This window comes from Saccoglossus kowalevskii, chromosome 5 (genome assembly GCF_978046115.1).
Source record: "Saccoglossus kowalevskii chromosome 5, keSacKowa6.1, whole genome shotgun sequence".
Classification (NCBI taxonomy): Eukaryota; Metazoa; Hemichordata; class Enteropneusta; family Harrimaniidae; genus Saccoglossus; species Saccoglossus kowalevskii.
The window spans coordinates 4,584,732-4,599,026 of NC_140645.1; the positions used below are offsets into that span (position 1 = coordinate 4,584,732).

Consider the following 14,295-nt stretch of genomic DNA (forward strand, 5'->3'; position numbering starts at 1 on the left):
TAACGTTTCGGCTAGGCAAAAAATCCCGGGGAAAAGTTAGCATGTACGGTGGAATAAAAATGTTGATAAGCCTACTGCACGTGGTATTCCCAGCCGGTCTCCAATGCAAGTACTAACCACGCCCGATGCAGCTTAACTTCAGCGATCGGACGAGAACTGGTGTACTCTGCAATGGTTTGGCAGTAGGATGAATATTCGTCGGAATTGGATGTAATTTAATACTTCGGCTAGGCAACAAATCCCGGGAAAAAGTTGGAATGTACGGTGAAATAAAAATGTTGATAAGCCAACTGCACGTGGTATTCCCAGCCGGTCTCCCATGCAAGTACTAACCATGCCCGATGCAGATTAACTTCAGTGATAGGACGAGAACGGGTGTATTCTGCAACGGTTTGGCAGTAGGCTGAACATTCGTCGGAATTGGATGTAACTTAATACTTCGGCTCGGCAAAAAATCCCGGGAAAAAGTTAGTATGTACGGTGGAATAAAAATGATGATGAGCCTAATGCACGTGGTATTCCCAGCCGGTCTCCCATGCAAGTAATAACCACGCTCGATGCAGCTTAACTTCAGTGATCGGACGAGAACTGGTGTATTTTGCAATGGCTTGGCAGTAGGCTGAATGTTCGTCCGAATTGTATGTCGTTCAATGCTTCGGCTATGCAAACAATACCGGGAAAATTTAGTATGTACGGTGGAATAAAAATGTTGATGAGCCTAATGCACGTAGTATTCCCAGCCGGTCTCCCATGCAAGTACTAACCACACCCGATGCAGCTTAACTTCAGTGATCGGACGAGAACTGGTGTATTCTGCAATGGTTTGGCAGTAGGCTGAATATTCGTCAGAATTGGATGTAATTTAATACTTCTGCTAGGCAACAAATCCCGGGAAAAAGTTGGTATGTACGGTGGAATAAAAATGTTGATGAGCGTACTGCACGTGGTATTCCCAGCCGGTCTCACATCCAAGTACTAACCACGCCAGATGCAGCTTAACTTCAGTGATCGGACGAGAACGGGTGTATTCTGCAATGGTTTAGCAGTAGGCTGAATATTCGTCGGAATTGGATGTAACTTAATACTTCGGCTAGGCAAAAAATCCCGGGAAAAATTTAGTCTGTACGGTGGAATAAAAATGTTGATGAGACTAATGCACGTGGTATTCCCAGCCGGTCTCCCATGCAAGTAGTAACCACGCTCGATGCAGCTTAACTTCAGTGATCGGACGAGAACTGGTGTATTTTGCAATGGCTTGGCAGTAGGCTGAATGTTCGTCCGAATTGTATGTCGTTTAATGCTTCGGCTATGCAAACAATCCCGGGAAAATGTTAGTATGTACGGTGGAATAAAAATGTTGATGAGCCTAATGCACGTAGTATTCCCAGCAGGTCTCCCATGCAAGTACTAACCATGCCCGATGCAGATTAACTTCAGTGATCAGACGAGAACTGGTGTATTCTGCATTGGTTTGGCAGTAGGCTGAATATTCGTCGCAATTGGATGTCATTTAATGCTTCGGCTAGGCAAAAATTCATGGAAAAAAGTTAGTATGTACGGTGGAATAAAAATGTTCATCAGCCTACTGCACGTGGTATTCCCAGCCAGTCTCCCATCCAAGTACTAACCACGCCCGATGCAGCTTAACTTCAGTGATCGGACGAGAACGGGTGTATTCTGCAATGGTTTAGCAGTAGGCTGAATATTCGTCGGAATTGGATGTAACTTAATACTTCGGCTAGGCAAAAAATCCCGGGAAAAATTTAGTCTGTACGGTGGAATAAAAATGTTGATGAGACTAATGCACGTGGTATTCCCAGCCGGTCTCCCATGCAAGTAGTAACCACGCTCGATGCAGCTTAACTTCAGTGATCGGACGAGAACTGGTGTATTTTGCAATGGCTTGGCAGTAGGCTGAATGTTCGTCCGAATTGTATGTCGTTTAATGCTTCGGCTATGCAAACAATCCCGGGAAAATGTTAGTATGTACGGTGGAATAAAAATGTTGATGAGCCTAATGCACGTAGTATTCCCAGCAGGTCTCCCATGCAAGTACTAACCATGCCCGATGCAGCTTAACTTCAGTGATCGGACGAGAACTGGTGTATTCTGCAATGGTTTGGCCGTAGGCTGAATACTCGTCGGAATTGGATGTAATTTAATACTTCGGCTAGGCAACAAATGCCGGGAAAAAGTTGGTATGTACGGTGGAATAAAAATGTTGATAAACCTACTGCACGTTGTATTCCCAACTGATCTCCCATGCAAGTACTAAGCATGCCCGATGCAAATTAACTTCAGGTATCGGACGAGAGCTGGTGTATTCAGCATCGGTTTGGCAGTAGGCTGAAGTTTCGTCGCAATTGGATGTCATTTAATGCTTCGGCTAGGCAAAAAATCATGGAAAAAGTTAGTATGTACGATGGAATAAAAATGTTCATCAGCCTACTGCACGTGGTATTCCCAGCCGGTCTCTCATGCATGTACTAACCACGCCCGATGCAGCTAAACTTCAGGGATCGGACGAGAACTGTGTGTTCTGCAATGGTTTGGCAGTAGGCTGAATATTTGTCAGAATTGGATGTCGTTTAACGTTTCGGCTAGGCAAAAAATCCCAGGGAAAAGTTAGCATGTACGGTGGAATAAAAATGTTGATAAGCCTACTGCACGTGGTATTCCCAGCCGGTCTCCAATGCAAGTACTAACCACGCCCGATGCAGCTTAACTTCAGCGATCGGACGAGAACTGGTGTACTCTGCAATGGTTTGGCAGTAGGCTGAACATTCGTCGGAATTGGATGTAATTTAATACTTCGGCTAGGCAACAAATCCCGGGAAAAAGTTGGAATGTACGGTGAAATAAAAATGTTGATAAGCCAACTGCACGTGGTATTCCCAGCCGGTCTCCCATGCAAGTACTAACCATGCCCGATGCAGATTAACTTCAGTGATAGGACGAGAACGGGTGTATTCTGCAACGGTTTGGCAGTAGGCTGAACATTCGTCGGAATTGGATGTAACTTAATACTTCGGCTAGGCAAAAAATCCCGGGAAAAAGTTAGTATGTACGGTGGAATAAAAATGATGATGAGCCTAATGCACGTGGTATTCCCAGCCGGTCTCCCATGCAAGTAATAACCACGCTCGATGCAGCTTAACTTCAGTGATCGGACGAGAACTGGTGTATTTTGCAATGGCTTGGCAGTAGGCTGAATGTTCGTCCGAATTGTATGTCGTTTAATGCTTCGGCTATGCAAACAATCCCGGGAAAAATTTAGTATGTACGGTGGAATAAAAATGTTGATGAGCCTAATGCACGTAGTATTCCCAGCCGGTCTCCCATGCAAGTACTAACCACACCCGATGCAGCTTAACTTCAGTGATCGGACGAGAACTGGTGTATTCTGCAATGGTTTGGCAGTAGGCTGAATATTCGTCCTAATTGTATGTCATTTAATGCTTCGTCTAGGCAAAAAATCATGGGAAAAAGTTAGCATGTAATGTGGAATAAAAATGTTGATGAGCCTACTGCACGAGGTATTCCCAGCCGGTCTCCCGTGCAAGTACTAACCACGCCCGATGCGGCTTAGCTTCAGTGATCGGACGAGAACTGGTGTATTCTGCAATGGTTTGGCAGTAGGCTGAATATTTGTCAGAATTGGATGTAATTTAATACTTCTGCTAGGCAACAAATCCCGGGAAAAAGTTGGTATGTACGGTGGAATAAAAATGTTGATGAGCGTACTGCACGTGGTATTCCCAGCCGGTCTCCCATGCAAGTAGTAACCACGCTCGATGCAGCTTAACTTCAGTGATCGGACGAGAACTGGTGTATTTTGCAATGGCTTGGCAGTAGGCTGAATGTTCGTCCGAATTGTATGTCGTTTAATGCTTCGGCTATGCAAACAATCCCGGGAAAATGTTAGTATGTACGGTGGAATAAAAATGTTGATGAGCCTAATGCACGTAGTATTCCCAGCCGGTCTCCCATGCAAGTACTAACCAGGCCGGATGCAGCTTAACTTCAGTGATCGGACGAGAACTTGTGTATTCTGCAATGGTTTGGCAGTAGGCTGAATATTCGTCGGAATTGGATGTCATTAAATGCTTCGGCTAGGCAAAAAATCTCGGGAAAATGTTAGTAAGTAATGTGGAATAAAAATGTTGATGAGCGTACTGCACATGGTATTCCCAGCCGGTCTCACATCCAAGTACTAACCACGCCCGATGCAGCTTAACTTCAGTGATTGGACGAGAACGGGTGTATTCTGCAATGGTTTGGCAGTAGGCTGAATATTTGTCGGAATAGGATGTAATTTAATACTTCGGCTAGGCAAAAAATCCCGGGAAAAGTTAGTACGTACGGTGGTATAAAAATGTTGATGAGCCTAATGCACGTGGTATTCCCAGCCGGTCTCCCATGCAAGTACTAACCACGCCAGATGCATCTTAACTTTAGTGATCGAACGAGAACTGGTGTATTCTGCAATGGTTTGGCAGTAGGCTGAATATTCGTCCGAATTGTATGTCATTTAATGCTTCGGCTAGGCAACAAATCCCGGGAAAAAGTTGGTATGTACGGTGAAATAAAAATGTTGATAAGCCTACTGCACGTGGTATTCCCAGCCGGTCTCCCATGCAAGTACTAACCATGCCCGATGCAGATTAACTTCAGTGATCGGACGAGAACTGGTGTATTCTACACTGGTTTGACAGAAGTCTGAATATTCGTCAGAATTAGATGTCGTTTAATGCTTCGACTAGGCAAAAAATCCCGGGGAAAAGTTAGTATGTACTATGGAATAAAAGTGTTGATGAGAAAACTGCACGTGGTATTCCCAGCAGGTCTCCCATGTAACCACGCCCGATGCAGCTTAACTTCAGCGATCGGACGAGAACTGGTGTACTCTGCAATGGTTTGGCAGTAGGCTGAATATTCGTCGGAATTGGATGTAATTTAATACTATGGCTAGGCAACAAATCCCGGGAAAAAGTTGGTTTGTACGGTGAAATAAAATTGTTGATAAGCCTACTGCACGTGGTATTCCCAGCCGGTCTCCCATGCAAGTACTAACCATGCCCGATGCAGATTAACTTCCGTAATCGGACCTGAACTGGTGTAATCTGCTTTGGTTTGGCAGTAGGCTGAATATTCGTCGAAATTGGATGTCATTTAATGCTTCGGCTAGGCAAAAAATCATGGAAAATGTTAGTATGTACGATGGAATGAAAATGTTCATCAGCCTACTGCACGTGGTATTCCCAGCCAGTCTCCCATGCAAGTACTAACCACGCCCGATGCAGCTTAACTTCAGTGATCGGACGAGAACAGGTGTATTCTGCAATGGTTTGGCAGTAGGCAGAATATTCGTCGGAATTGGATGTCATTTAATGCTACGGTTAGGCAAAAAAATCATAGGAAAAAGTTAGTATGTAATGTGGAATAAAAATCTTCATCAGCCTACTGCACGTGGTATTCCCAGCCAGTCTCCCATGCAAGTACTAACCACGCCCGATGCAGCTTAACTTCAGTGATCGGACGAGAACTGGTGTGTTCTGCAATGGTTTGGCAGTAGGCTGAATATTTGTCAGAATTGGATGTCGTTTAACGTTTCGGCTAGGCAAAAAATCCCGGGGAAAAGTTAGCATGTACGGTGGAATAAAAATGTTGATAAGCCTACTGCACGTGGTATTCCCAGCCGGTCTCCCATGCAAGTACTAACCACGCCCGATGCAGCTTAACTTCAGTGATCGGACAAGAACTGGTTTAATCTGCAATGGTTTGGCCGTAGGCTGAATACTCGTCGGAATTGGATGTAATTTAATACTTCGGCTAGGCAACAAATGCCGGGAAAAAGTTGGTATGTACGGTGGAATAAAAATGTTGATAAACCTACTGCACGTTGTATTCCCAACTGATCTCCCATGCAAGTACTAAGCATGCCCGATGCAGATTAACTTCAGTAATCGGACCTGAACTGGTGTACTCTGCTTTGGTTTGGCAGTAGGCTGAATATTCGTCGAAATTGGATGTCATTTAATGCTTCGGCTAGGCAAAAAATCATGGAAAAATTTTAGTATGTACGATGGAATAAAAATGTTGATGAGCCTAATGCACGTGGTATTCCCAGCCGGTCTCCCATGCAAGTACTAACCACGCCAGATGCATCTTAACTTTAGTGATCGGACGAGAACTGGTGTATTCTGCAATGGTTTGGCAGTAGGCTGAATATTCGTCCGAATTGTATGTCATTTAATGCTTCGGCTAGGCAACAAATCCCGGGAAAAAGTTGGTATGTACGGTGAAATAAAAATGTTGATAAGCCTACTGCACGTGGTATTCCCAGCCGGTCTCCCATGCAAGTACTAACCATGCCCGATGCAGATTAACTTCAGTGATCGGACGAGAACTGGTGTATTCTACACTGGTTTGACAGAAGTCTGAATATTCGTCAGAATTAGATGTCGTTTAATGCTTCGACTAGGCAAAAAATCCCGGGGAAAAGTTAGTATGTACTATGGAATAAAAGTGTTGATGAGAAAACTGCACGTGGTATTCCCAGCAGGTCTCCCATGTAAGTACTAACCACGCCCGATGCAGCTTAACTTCAGCGATCGGACGAGAACTGGTGTACTCTGCAATGGTTTGGCAGTAGGCTGAATATTCGTCGGAATTGGATGTAATTTAATACTATGGCTAGGCAACAAATCCCGGGAAAAAGTTGGTATGTACGGTGAAATAAAATTGTTGATAAGCCTACTGCACGTGGTATTCCCAGCCGGTCTCCCATGCAAGTACTAACCATGCCCGATGCAGATTAACTTCCGTAATCGGACCTGAACTGGTGTAATCTGCTTTGGTTTGGCAGTAGGCTGAATATTCGTCGAAATTGGATGTCATTTAATGCTTCGGCTAGGCAAAAAATCATGGAAAATGTTAGTATGTACGATGGAATGAAAATGTTCATCAGCCTACTGCACGTGGTATTCCCAGCCAGTCTCCCATGCAAGTACTAACCACGCCCGATGCAGCTTAACTTCAGTGATCGGACGAGAACAGGTGTATTCTGCAATGGTTTGGCAGTAGGCAGAATATTCGTCGGAATTGGATGTCATTTAATGCTACGGCTAGGCAAAAAAATCATAGGAAAAAGTTAGTATGTAATGTGGAATAAAAATCTTCATCAGCCTACTGCACGTGGTATTCCCAGCCAGTCTCCCATGCAAGTACTAACCACGCCCGATGCAGCTTAACTTCAGTGATCGGACGAGAACTGGTGTGTTCTGCAATGGTTTGGCAGTAGGCTGAATATTTGTCAGAATTGGATGTCGTTTAACGTTTCGGCTAGGCAAAAAATCCCGGGGAAAAGTTAGCATGTACGGTGGAATAAAAATGTTGATAAGCCTACTGCACGTGGTATTCCCAGCCGGTCTCCCATGCAAGTACTAACCACGCCCGATGCAGCTTAACTTCAGCGACCAGACGAGAACTGGTGTACTCTGCAATGGTTTGGCAGTAGGCTGAATATTTGTCGGAATTGGATGTAATTTAATAATTCGGCTAGGCAACAAATCCCGGGAAAAAGTTGGTATGTACGGTGAAATAAAAATGTTGATAAGCCAACTGCACGTGGTATTCCCAGCCGGTCTCCCATGCAAGTACTAACCATGCCCGATGCAGATTAACTTCAGTGATCGGACGAGAACTGGTGTATTCTGCATTGGTTTGGCAGTAGGCTGAATATTCGTCGCAATTGGATGTCATTTAATGCTTCGGCTAGGCAAAAATTCATGGAAAAAAGTTAGTATGTACGGTGGAATAAAAATGTTCATCAGCCTACTGCACGTGGTATTCCCAGCCGGTCTCCCATGCAAGTACTAACCACGCCCGATGCAGCTTAACTTCAGTGATCGGACAAGAACTGGTTTAATCTGCAATGGTTTGGCCGTAGGCTGAATACTCGTCGGAATTGGATGTAATTTAATACTTCGGCTAGGCAACAAATGCCGGGAAAAAGTTGGTATGTACGGTGGAATAAAAATGTTGATAAACCTACTGCACGTTGTATTCCCAACTGATCTCCCATGCAAGTACTAAGCATGCCCGATGCAGATTAACTTCAGTAATCGGACCTGAACTGGTGTACTCTGCTTTGGTTTGGCAGTAGGCTGAATATTCGTCGAAATTGGATGTCATTTAATGCTTCGGCTAGGCAAAAAATCATGGAAAAATTTTAGTATGTACGATGGAATAAAAATGTTCATCAGCCTACTACACGTGGTATTCCCTGCCGGTCTCCCATCCAAGTACTAACCACGCCCGATGCAGCTTAACTTCAGTGATCGGACGAGAACTGGTGTATTCTGCAATGGTTTGGCAGTAGGCTGAATATTCGTCCGAATTGTATGTCATTTAATGCTTCGTCTAGGCAAAAAATCATGGGAAAAAGTTAGTATGTAATGTGGAATAAAAATGTTGATGAGCCTACTGCACGTGGTATTCCCAGCTGGTCTCCTGTGCAAGTACTAACCACGCCCGATGCGGCTTAACTTCAGTGATCAGACGAGAACTGGTGTATTCTGCATTGGTTTGGCAGTAGGCTGAATATTCGTCGCAATTGGATGTCATTTAATGCTTCGGCTAGGCAAAAATTCATGGAAAAAAGTTGGTATGTACGATGGAATAAAAATGTTCATCAGCCTACTGCACGTGGTATTCCCAGCCGGTCTCCCATGCAAGTACTAACCACGCCCGATGCAGCTTAACTTCAGTGATCGGACGAGAACTGGTGTATTCTGCAATTGTTTGGCCGTAGGCTGAATACTCGTCGGAATTGGATGTAATTTAATACTTCGGCTAGGCAACAAATGCCGGGAAAAAGTTGGTATGTACGGTGGAATAAAAATGTTGATAAACCTACTGCACGTTGTATTCCCAACTGATCTCCCATGCAAGTACTAAGCATGCCCAATGCAAATTAACTTCAGGTATCAGACGAGAGCTGGTGTATTCAGCATCGGTTTGGCAGTAGGCTGAATATTCGTCGCAATTGGATGTCATTTAATGCTTCGGCTAGGCAAAAATTCATGGAAAAAAGTTGGTATGTACGATGGAATAAAAATGTTCATCAGCCTACTGCACGTGGTATTCCCAGCCGGTCTCCCATGCAAGTACTAACCACGCCCGATGCAGCTTAACTTCAGTGATCGGACGAGAACTGGTGTATTCTGCAATGGTTTGGCCGTAGGCTGAATACTCGTCGGAATTGGATGTAATTTAATACTTCGGCTAGGCAACAAATGCCGGGAAAAAGTTGGTATGTACGGTGGAATAAAAATGTTGATAAACCTACTGCACGTTGTATTCCCAACTGATCTCCCATGCAAGTACTAAGCATGCCCAATGCAAATTAACTTCAGGTATCGGACGAGAGCTGGTGTATTCAGCATCGGTTTGGCAGTAGGCTGAATTTTCGTCGCAATTGGATGTCATTTAATGCTTCGGCTAGGCAAAAAATCATGGAAAATGTTAGTATGTACGATGGAATAAAAATGTTCATCAGCCTACTGCACGTGGTATTCCCAGCCGGTCTCCCATGCAAGTACTAACCATGCCCGATGCAGCTTAACTTCAGTGATCGGACGAGAACTGGTGTATTCTGCAATAGTTTGGCAGTAGGCTGAATATTCGTCCTAATTGTATGTCATTTAATGCTACGGCTAGGCAAAAAAATCGTAGGAAAAAGTTAGCATGTAATGTGGAATAAAAATGTTGATGAGCCTACTGCACGTGGTATTCCCAGCCAGTCTCCCATGCAAGTACTAACCACGCCCGATGCGGCTTAGCTTCAGTGATCGGACGAGAACTGGTGTATTCTGCAATGGTTTGGCAGTAGGCTGAACATTTGTCAGAATTGGATGTAATTTAATACTTCTGCTAGGCAACAAATCCCGGGAAAAAGTTGGTATGTACGGTGGAATAAAAATGTTGATGAGCGTACTGCACGTGGTATTCCCAGCCGGTCTCACATCCAAGTACTAACCACGCCCGATGCAGCTTAACTTCAGTGATCGGACGAGAACGGGTGTATTCTGCAATGGTTTAGCAGTAGGCTGAATATTGTCGGAATTGGATGTAACTTAATACTTCGGCTAGGCAAAAAATCCCGGGAAAAATTTAGTCTGTACGGTGGAATAAAAATGTTGATGAGACTAATGCACGTGGTATTCCCAGCCGGTCTCCCATGCAAGTAATAACCACGCTCGATGCAGCTTAACTTCAGTGATCGGACGAGAACTGGTGTATTTTGCAATGGCTTGGCAGTAGGCTGAATGTTCGTCCGAATTGTATGTCGTTTAATGCTTCGGCTATGCAAACAATCCCGGGAAAATGTTAGTATGTACGGTGGAATAAAAATGTTGATGAGCCTAATGCACGTAGTATTCCCAGCCGGTCTCCCATGCAAGTACTAACCACGCCGGATGCAGCTTAACTTCAGTGATCGGACGAGAACTTGTGTATTCTGCAATGGTTTGGCAGTAGGCTGAATATTCGTCGGAATTGGATGTCATTAAATGCTTCTGCTAGGCAAAAAATCATGGGAAAAAGTTAGTATGTACGGTGGAATAAAAATGTTGATAAGCCTACTGCACGTGGTATTCCCAGCAGGTCTCTCATGCTAGTACTAGCCACGCCCGATGCAGCTTAACTTCATTGATCGGACGAGAACTGGTGTATTCTGAAATGTTTTGGCAGTAGGCTGAATATTCATCGGAATTGGATGTCATTTAATGCTTCGGCTAAGCAAAAAATCTCGGGAAAATGTTAGTAAGTAATGTGGAATAAAAATGTTGATGAGCGTACTGCACATGGTATTCCCAGCCGGTCTCACATCCAAGTTACTAACCACGCCCAATGCAGCTTAACTTCAGTGATTGGACGAGAACGGGTGTATTCTGCAATGGTTTGGCAGTAGGCTGAATATTTGTCGGAATAGGATGTAATTTAATACTTCGGCTAGGCAAAAAATCCCGGGAAAAGTTAGTACGTACGGTGGTATAAAAATGTTGTTGAGCCTAATGCACGTGGTATTCCCAGCCGGTCTCCCATGCAAGTACTAACCACGCCAGATGCATCTTAACTTTAGTGATCGGACGAGAACTGGTGTATTCTGCAATGGTTTGGCAGTAGGCTGAATATTCGTCCGAATTGTATGTCATTTAATGCTTCGGCTAGGCAACAAATCCCGGGAAAAAGTTGGTATGTACGGTGAAATAAAAATGTTGATAAGCCTAATGCACGTGGTATTCCCAGCCGGTCTCCCATGCAAGTACTAACCATGCGCGATGCAGATTAACTTCAGTGATCGGACGAGAACTGGTGTATTCTACACTGGTTTGACAGAAGTCTGAATATTCGTCAGAATTAGATGTCGTTTAATGCTTCGACTAGGCAAAAAATCCCGGGGAAAAGTTAGTATGTACTATGGAATAAAAGTGTTGATGAGAAAACTGCACGTGGTATTCCCTGCAGGTCTCCCATGTAAGTACTAACCACGCCCGATGCAGCTTAACTTCAGCGATCGGACGAGAACTGGTGTACTCTGCAATGGTTTGGCAGTAGGCTGAATATTCGTCGGAATTGGATGTAATTTAATACTATGGCTAAGCAACAAATCCCGGGAAAAAGTTGGTATGTACGGTGAAATAAAATTGTTGATAAGCCTACTGCACGTGGTATTCCCAGCCGGTCTCCCATGCAAGTACTAACCATGCCCGATGCAGATTAACTTCAGTAATCGGACCTGAACTGGTGTACTCTGCTTTGGTTTGGCAGTAGGCTGAATATTCGTCGAAATTGGATGTCATTTAATGCTTCGGCTAGGCAAAAAATCATGGAAAAATTTTAGTATGTACGATGGAATAAAAATGTTCATCAGCCTACTGCACGTGGTATTCCCTGCCGGTCTCCCATCCAAGTACTAACCACGCCCGATGCAGCTTAACTTCAGTGATCGGACGAGAACTGGTGTATTCTGCTATGGTTTGGCAGTAGGCTGAATAACTGTCGGAATTGGATGTAATTTAAAACTTCGGCTAGGCAACAAATCCCGAGAAAAAGTTGGTATGTACGGTGGAATAAAAATGTTGATAAGCCTACTGCACGTGGTATTCCCAGCCGGTCTCCCATGCAAGTACTAACCATGCCGAATGCAGATTAACTTCAGTGATCGGACGAGAACTGATGTACTCTGCATTGGTTTGGCAGTAGGCTGAATATTAGTCGGAATTGGATGTAATTTAATACTTCGGCTAGACAACAAATCCAGGAAAATAGTTTGTATGTACTGTGAAATAAAATGTTGATAAGCCTACTGCACGTGGTATTCCCAGCCGGTCTCCCATGCAAGTACTAACCATGCCCAATGCAGATTAACTTCAGTGATCGGACGAGAACTGATGTACTCTGCATTGGTTTGGCAGTAGTCTGAATATTAGTCGGAATTGGATGTAATTTAATACTTCGGCTAGGCAACAAATCCAGGAAAAAAGTTAGTATGTAATGTGGAATAAAAATGTTGATGAGCCTACTGCACGTGGTATTCCCTGCCGGTCTCCCATGCAAGTACTAACCACGCCCGATGCAGCTTAACTTCAGTGATCGGACGAGAACTGGTGTATTCTGCAATGGTTTGGCAGTAGGCTGAATACTCGTCGGAATTGGATGTCATTAAATGCTACGGCTAGGCAAAAAATCATGGGAAAAGGTAGTATGTAATGTGGAATAAAAATGTTGCTGAACCTACTGCACGTGGTATACCCAGCCGGTCTCCCATGCAAGTACTAACCACTCCCGATGCAGCTTAACTTCAGTGATCGGACAAGAACTGGTGTGTTCTGCAATGGTTTGGCAGTAGGCTGAATATTTGTTGGAATTGGATGTAATTTAATACTTCGGCTAGGCAAAAAATCCCGGAAAAAAGTTAGTGTGTAGGGTGGAATAATAATGTTGATGAGCCTAATGCACGTGGTATTCCCAGCCAGTCTCCCATGCAAGTACTAACCACGCCCGATGCAGCTTAACTTCAGTGATCGGACGAGAACTGGTGTATTCTGCAATGGTTTGGCAGTAGGCTGAATAACTGTCGGAATTGGATGTAATTTAAAACTTCGGCTAGGCAACAAATCCCGAGAAAAAGTTGGTATGTACGGTGGAATAAAAATGTTGATAAGCCTACTGCACGTGGTATTCCCTGCCGGTCTCCCATGCAAGTACTAACCATGCCGAATGCAGATTAACTTCAGTGATCGGACGAGAACTGGTGTATTCTGCATTGGTTTGGCAGTAGGCTGAATATTCTTAGCAATTAGATGTCATTAAATGCTTCGGCTATGCAAAAAATCATGGAAAAAGGTTAGTATGTACGGTGGAATAAAAATGTTCATTAGCCTACTGCAGGTGGTATTCCCAGCCGGTCTCCCACGCAAGTACTAACCACGCCCGATGCAGCTTAACTTCAGTGATCAGACGAGAACTGGTGTATTCTGCATTGGTTTGGCAGTAGGCTGAATATTCGTCGCAACTGGATGTCATTTAATGCTTCGGCTAGGCAAAAATTCATGGAAAAAAGTTAGTATGTACGGTGCAATAAAAATGTTCATCAGCCTACTGCACGTGGTATTCCCAGCCGGTCTCCCATGCAAGTACTAACCACTCCCGATGCAGCTTAACTTCAGTGATCGGACGAGAACTGGTGTATTCTGCAATGGTTTGGCCGTAGGCTGAATACTCGTCGGAATTGGATGTAATTTAATACTTCGGCTAGGCAACAAATGCCGGGAAAAAGTTGGTATGTACGGTGGAATAAAAATGTTGATAAACCTACTGCACGTGGTATTCCCAGCCAGTCTCCCATGCAAGTACTAACCACGCCCGATGCAGCTTAACTTCAGTGATCGGACGAGAACAGGTGTATTCTGCAATGGTTTGGCAGTAGGCAGAATATTCGTCGGAATTGGATGTCATTTAATGCTACGGCTAGGCAAAAAAATCATAGGAAAAAGTTAGTATGTAATGTGGAATAAAAATGTTCATCAGCCTACTGCACGTGGTATTCCCAGCCAGTCTCCCGTGCAAGTACTAACCACGCCCGATGCAGCTTAACTTCAGTGATCGGACGAGAACTGGTGTGTTCTGCAATGGTTTGGCAGTAGGCTGAATATTTGTCAGAATTGGATGTCGTTTAACGTTTCGGCTAGGCAAAAAATCCCGGGGAAAAGTTAGCATGTACGGTGG

General features: G+C 44.2%; 1 non-coding gene and 53 pseudogenes across 1 annotated transcript; all 54 read right to left on the bottom strand.

Annotated features, from left to right (window-relative positions):
• Positions 1-68: 68 nt before the first annotated feature.
• LOC146745191 (5S ribosomal RNA) lies at positions 69-188 on the bottom strand (annotated as a pseudogene).
• A 96-nt stretch (positions 189-284) lies between these two features.
• Positions 285-404, bottom strand: LOC146745192 (5S ribosomal RNA; annotated as a pseudogene).
• Positions 405-500: 96 nt separating this feature from the next.
• Positions 501-620, bottom strand: LOC146745193 (5S ribosomal RNA; annotated as a pseudogene).
• A 95-nt stretch (positions 621-715) lies between these two features.
• On the bottom strand, positions 716-835 carry LOC146745194 (5S ribosomal RNA; annotated as a pseudogene).
• A 96-nt stretch (positions 836-931) lies between these two features.
• LOC146745195 (5S ribosomal RNA) lies at positions 932-1,051 on the bottom strand (annotated as a pseudogene).
• Positions 1,052-1,363: 312 nt separating this feature from the next.
• Positions 1,364-1,483, bottom strand: LOC146745196 (5S ribosomal RNA; annotated as a pseudogene).
• A 96-nt stretch (positions 1,484-1,579) lies between these two features.
• LOC146745197 (5S ribosomal RNA) lies at positions 1,580-1,699 on the bottom strand (annotated as a pseudogene).
• Positions 1,700-2,011: 312 nt separating this feature from the next.
• LOC146745198 (5S ribosomal RNA) lies at positions 2,012-2,131 on the bottom strand (annotated as a pseudogene).
• A 526-nt stretch (positions 2,132-2,657) lies between these two features.
• Positions 2,658-2,777, bottom strand: LOC146745199 (5S ribosomal RNA; annotated as a pseudogene).
• A 96-nt stretch (positions 2,778-2,873) lies between these two features.
• LOC146745200 (5S ribosomal RNA) lies at positions 2,874-2,993 on the bottom strand (annotated as a pseudogene).
• Positions 2,994-3,089: 96 nt separating this feature from the next.
• Positions 3,090-3,209, bottom strand: LOC146745201 (5S ribosomal RNA; annotated as a pseudogene).
• A 96-nt stretch (positions 3,210-3,305) lies between these two features.
• LOC146745202 (5S ribosomal RNA) lies at positions 3,306-3,425 on the bottom strand (annotated as a pseudogene).
• Positions 3,426-3,521: 96 nt separating this feature from the next.
• LOC146745203 (5S ribosomal RNA) lies at positions 3,522-3,641 on the bottom strand (annotated as a pseudogene).
• Positions 3,642-3,737: 96 nt separating this feature from the next.
• On the bottom strand, positions 3,738-3,857 carry LOC146745204 (5S ribosomal RNA; annotated as a pseudogene).
• Positions 3,858-3,953: 96 nt separating this feature from the next.
• LOC146745205 (5S ribosomal RNA) lies at positions 3,954-4,073 on the bottom strand (annotated as a pseudogene).
• A 96-nt stretch (positions 4,074-4,169) lies between these two features.
• LOC146745206 (5S ribosomal RNA) lies at positions 4,170-4,289 on the bottom strand (annotated as a pseudogene).
• A 95-nt stretch (positions 4,290-4,384) lies between these two features.
• LOC146745207 (5S ribosomal RNA) lies at positions 4,385-4,504 on the bottom strand (annotated as a pseudogene).
• Positions 4,505-4,600: 96 nt separating this feature from the next.
• Positions 4,601-4,720, bottom strand: LOC146745208 (5S ribosomal RNA; annotated as a pseudogene).
• Positions 4,721-5,025: 305 nt separating this feature from the next.
• On the bottom strand, positions 5,026-5,145 carry LOC146745209 (5S ribosomal RNA; annotated as a pseudogene).
• Positions 5,146-5,240: 95 nt separating this feature from the next.
• On the bottom strand, positions 5,241-5,360 carry LOC146745210 (5S ribosomal RNA; annotated as a pseudogene).
• A 97-nt stretch (positions 5,361-5,457) lies between these two features.
• LOC146745211 (5S ribosomal RNA) lies at positions 5,458-5,577 on the bottom strand (annotated as a pseudogene).
• A 96-nt stretch (positions 5,578-5,673) lies between these two features.
• On the bottom strand, positions 5,674-5,793 carry LOC146745212 (5S ribosomal RNA; annotated as a pseudogene).
• A 312-nt stretch (positions 5,794-6,105) lies between these two features.
• Positions 6,106-6,225, bottom strand: LOC146745213 (5S ribosomal RNA; annotated as a pseudogene).
• Positions 6,226-6,321: 96 nt separating this feature from the next.
• On the bottom strand, positions 6,322-6,441 carry LOC146745214 (5S ribosomal RNA; annotated as a pseudogene).
• A 96-nt stretch (positions 6,442-6,537) lies between these two features.
• Positions 6,538-6,657, bottom strand: LOC146745215 (5S ribosomal RNA; annotated as a pseudogene).
• A 96-nt stretch (positions 6,658-6,753) lies between these two features.
• Positions 6,754-6,873, bottom strand: LOC146745216 (5S ribosomal RNA; annotated as a pseudogene).
• A 95-nt stretch (positions 6,874-6,968) lies between these two features.
• LOC146745217 (5S ribosomal RNA) lies at positions 6,969-7,088 on the bottom strand (annotated as a pseudogene).
• A 97-nt stretch (positions 7,089-7,185) lies between these two features.
• On the bottom strand, positions 7,186-7,305 carry LOC146745218 (5S ribosomal RNA; annotated as a pseudogene).
• Positions 7,306-7,401: 96 nt separating this feature from the next.
• LOC146745219 (5S ribosomal RNA) lies at positions 7,402-7,521 on the bottom strand (annotated as a pseudogene).
• Positions 7,522-7,617: 96 nt separating this feature from the next.
• On the bottom strand, positions 7,618-7,737 carry LOC146745220 (5S ribosomal RNA; annotated as a pseudogene).
• A 96-nt stretch (positions 7,738-7,833) lies between these two features.
• On the bottom strand, positions 7,834-7,953 carry LOC146745221 (5S ribosomal RNA; annotated as a pseudogene).
• Positions 7,954-8,265: 312 nt separating this feature from the next.
• Positions 8,266-8,385, bottom strand: LOC146745222 (5S ribosomal RNA; annotated as a pseudogene).
• A 96-nt stretch (positions 8,386-8,481) lies between these two features.
• LOC146745223 (5S ribosomal RNA) lies at positions 8,482-8,601 on the bottom strand (annotated as a pseudogene).
• A 96-nt stretch (positions 8,602-8,697) lies between these two features.
• On the bottom strand, positions 8,698-8,817 carry LOC146745224 (5S ribosomal RNA; annotated as a pseudogene).
• Positions 8,818-9,129: 312 nt separating this feature from the next.
• LOC146745225 (5S ribosomal RNA) lies at positions 9,130-9,249 on the bottom strand (annotated as a pseudogene).
• A 311-nt stretch (positions 9,250-9,560) lies between these two features.
• LOC146745226 (5S ribosomal RNA) lies at positions 9,561-9,680 on the bottom strand (annotated as a pseudogene).
• A 97-nt stretch (positions 9,681-9,777) lies between these two features.
• Positions 9,778-9,897, bottom strand: LOC146745227 (5S ribosomal RNA; annotated as a pseudogene).
• Positions 9,898-9,993: 96 nt separating this feature from the next.
• On the bottom strand, positions 9,994-10,113 carry LOC146745228 (5S ribosomal RNA; annotated as a pseudogene).
• A 311-nt stretch (positions 10,114-10,424) lies between these two features.
• Positions 10,425-10,544, bottom strand: LOC146745229 (5S ribosomal RNA; annotated as a pseudogene).
• Positions 10,545-10,640: 96 nt separating this feature from the next.
• On the bottom strand, positions 10,641-10,760 carry LOC146745230 (5S ribosomal RNA; annotated as a pseudogene).
• A 312-nt stretch (positions 10,761-11,072) lies between these two features.
• On the bottom strand, positions 11,073-11,192 carry LOC146745231 (5S ribosomal RNA; annotated as a pseudogene).
• Positions 11,193-11,504: 312 nt separating this feature from the next.
• LOC146745232 (5S ribosomal RNA) lies at positions 11,505-11,624 on the bottom strand (annotated as a pseudogene).
• A 96-nt stretch (positions 11,625-11,720) lies between these two features.
• On the bottom strand, positions 11,721-11,840 carry LOC146745233 (5S ribosomal RNA; annotated as a pseudogene).
• Positions 11,841-11,936: 96 nt separating this feature from the next.
• LOC146745234 (5S ribosomal RNA) lies at positions 11,937-12,056 on the bottom strand. The gene has a single exon (XR_014929659.1). It is a non-coding gene; the product is annotated as a 5S ribosomal RNA (ribosomal RNA).
• A 96-nt stretch (positions 12,057-12,152) lies between these two features.
• On the bottom strand, positions 12,153-12,272 carry LOC146745235 (5S ribosomal RNA; annotated as a pseudogene).
• Positions 12,273-12,367: 95 nt separating this feature from the next.
• On the bottom strand, positions 12,368-12,487 carry LOC146745236 (5S ribosomal RNA; annotated as a pseudogene).
• Positions 12,488-12,583: 96 nt separating this feature from the next.
• Positions 12,584-12,703, bottom strand: LOC146745237 (5S ribosomal RNA; annotated as a pseudogene).
• Positions 12,704-12,798: 95 nt separating this feature from the next.
• On the bottom strand, positions 12,799-12,918 carry LOC146745238 (5S ribosomal RNA; annotated as a pseudogene).
• Positions 12,919-13,014: 96 nt separating this feature from the next.
• On the bottom strand, positions 13,015-13,134 carry LOC146745239 (5S ribosomal RNA; annotated as a pseudogene).
• Positions 13,135-13,230: 96 nt separating this feature from the next.
• LOC146745240 (5S ribosomal RNA) lies at positions 13,231-13,350 on the bottom strand (annotated as a pseudogene).
• Positions 13,351-13,446: 96 nt separating this feature from the next.
• Positions 13,447-13,566, bottom strand: LOC146745241 (5S ribosomal RNA; annotated as a pseudogene).
• A 96-nt stretch (positions 13,567-13,662) lies between these two features.
• On the bottom strand, positions 13,663-13,782 carry LOC146745242 (5S ribosomal RNA; annotated as a pseudogene).
• A 96-nt stretch (positions 13,783-13,878) lies between these two features.
• Positions 13,879-13,998, bottom strand: LOC146745243 (5S ribosomal RNA; annotated as a pseudogene).
• A 97-nt stretch (positions 13,999-14,095) lies between these two features.
• LOC146745244 (5S ribosomal RNA) lies at positions 14,096-14,215 on the bottom strand (annotated as a pseudogene).
• Between the last annotated feature and the right edge of the window lie 80 nt (positions 14,216-14,295).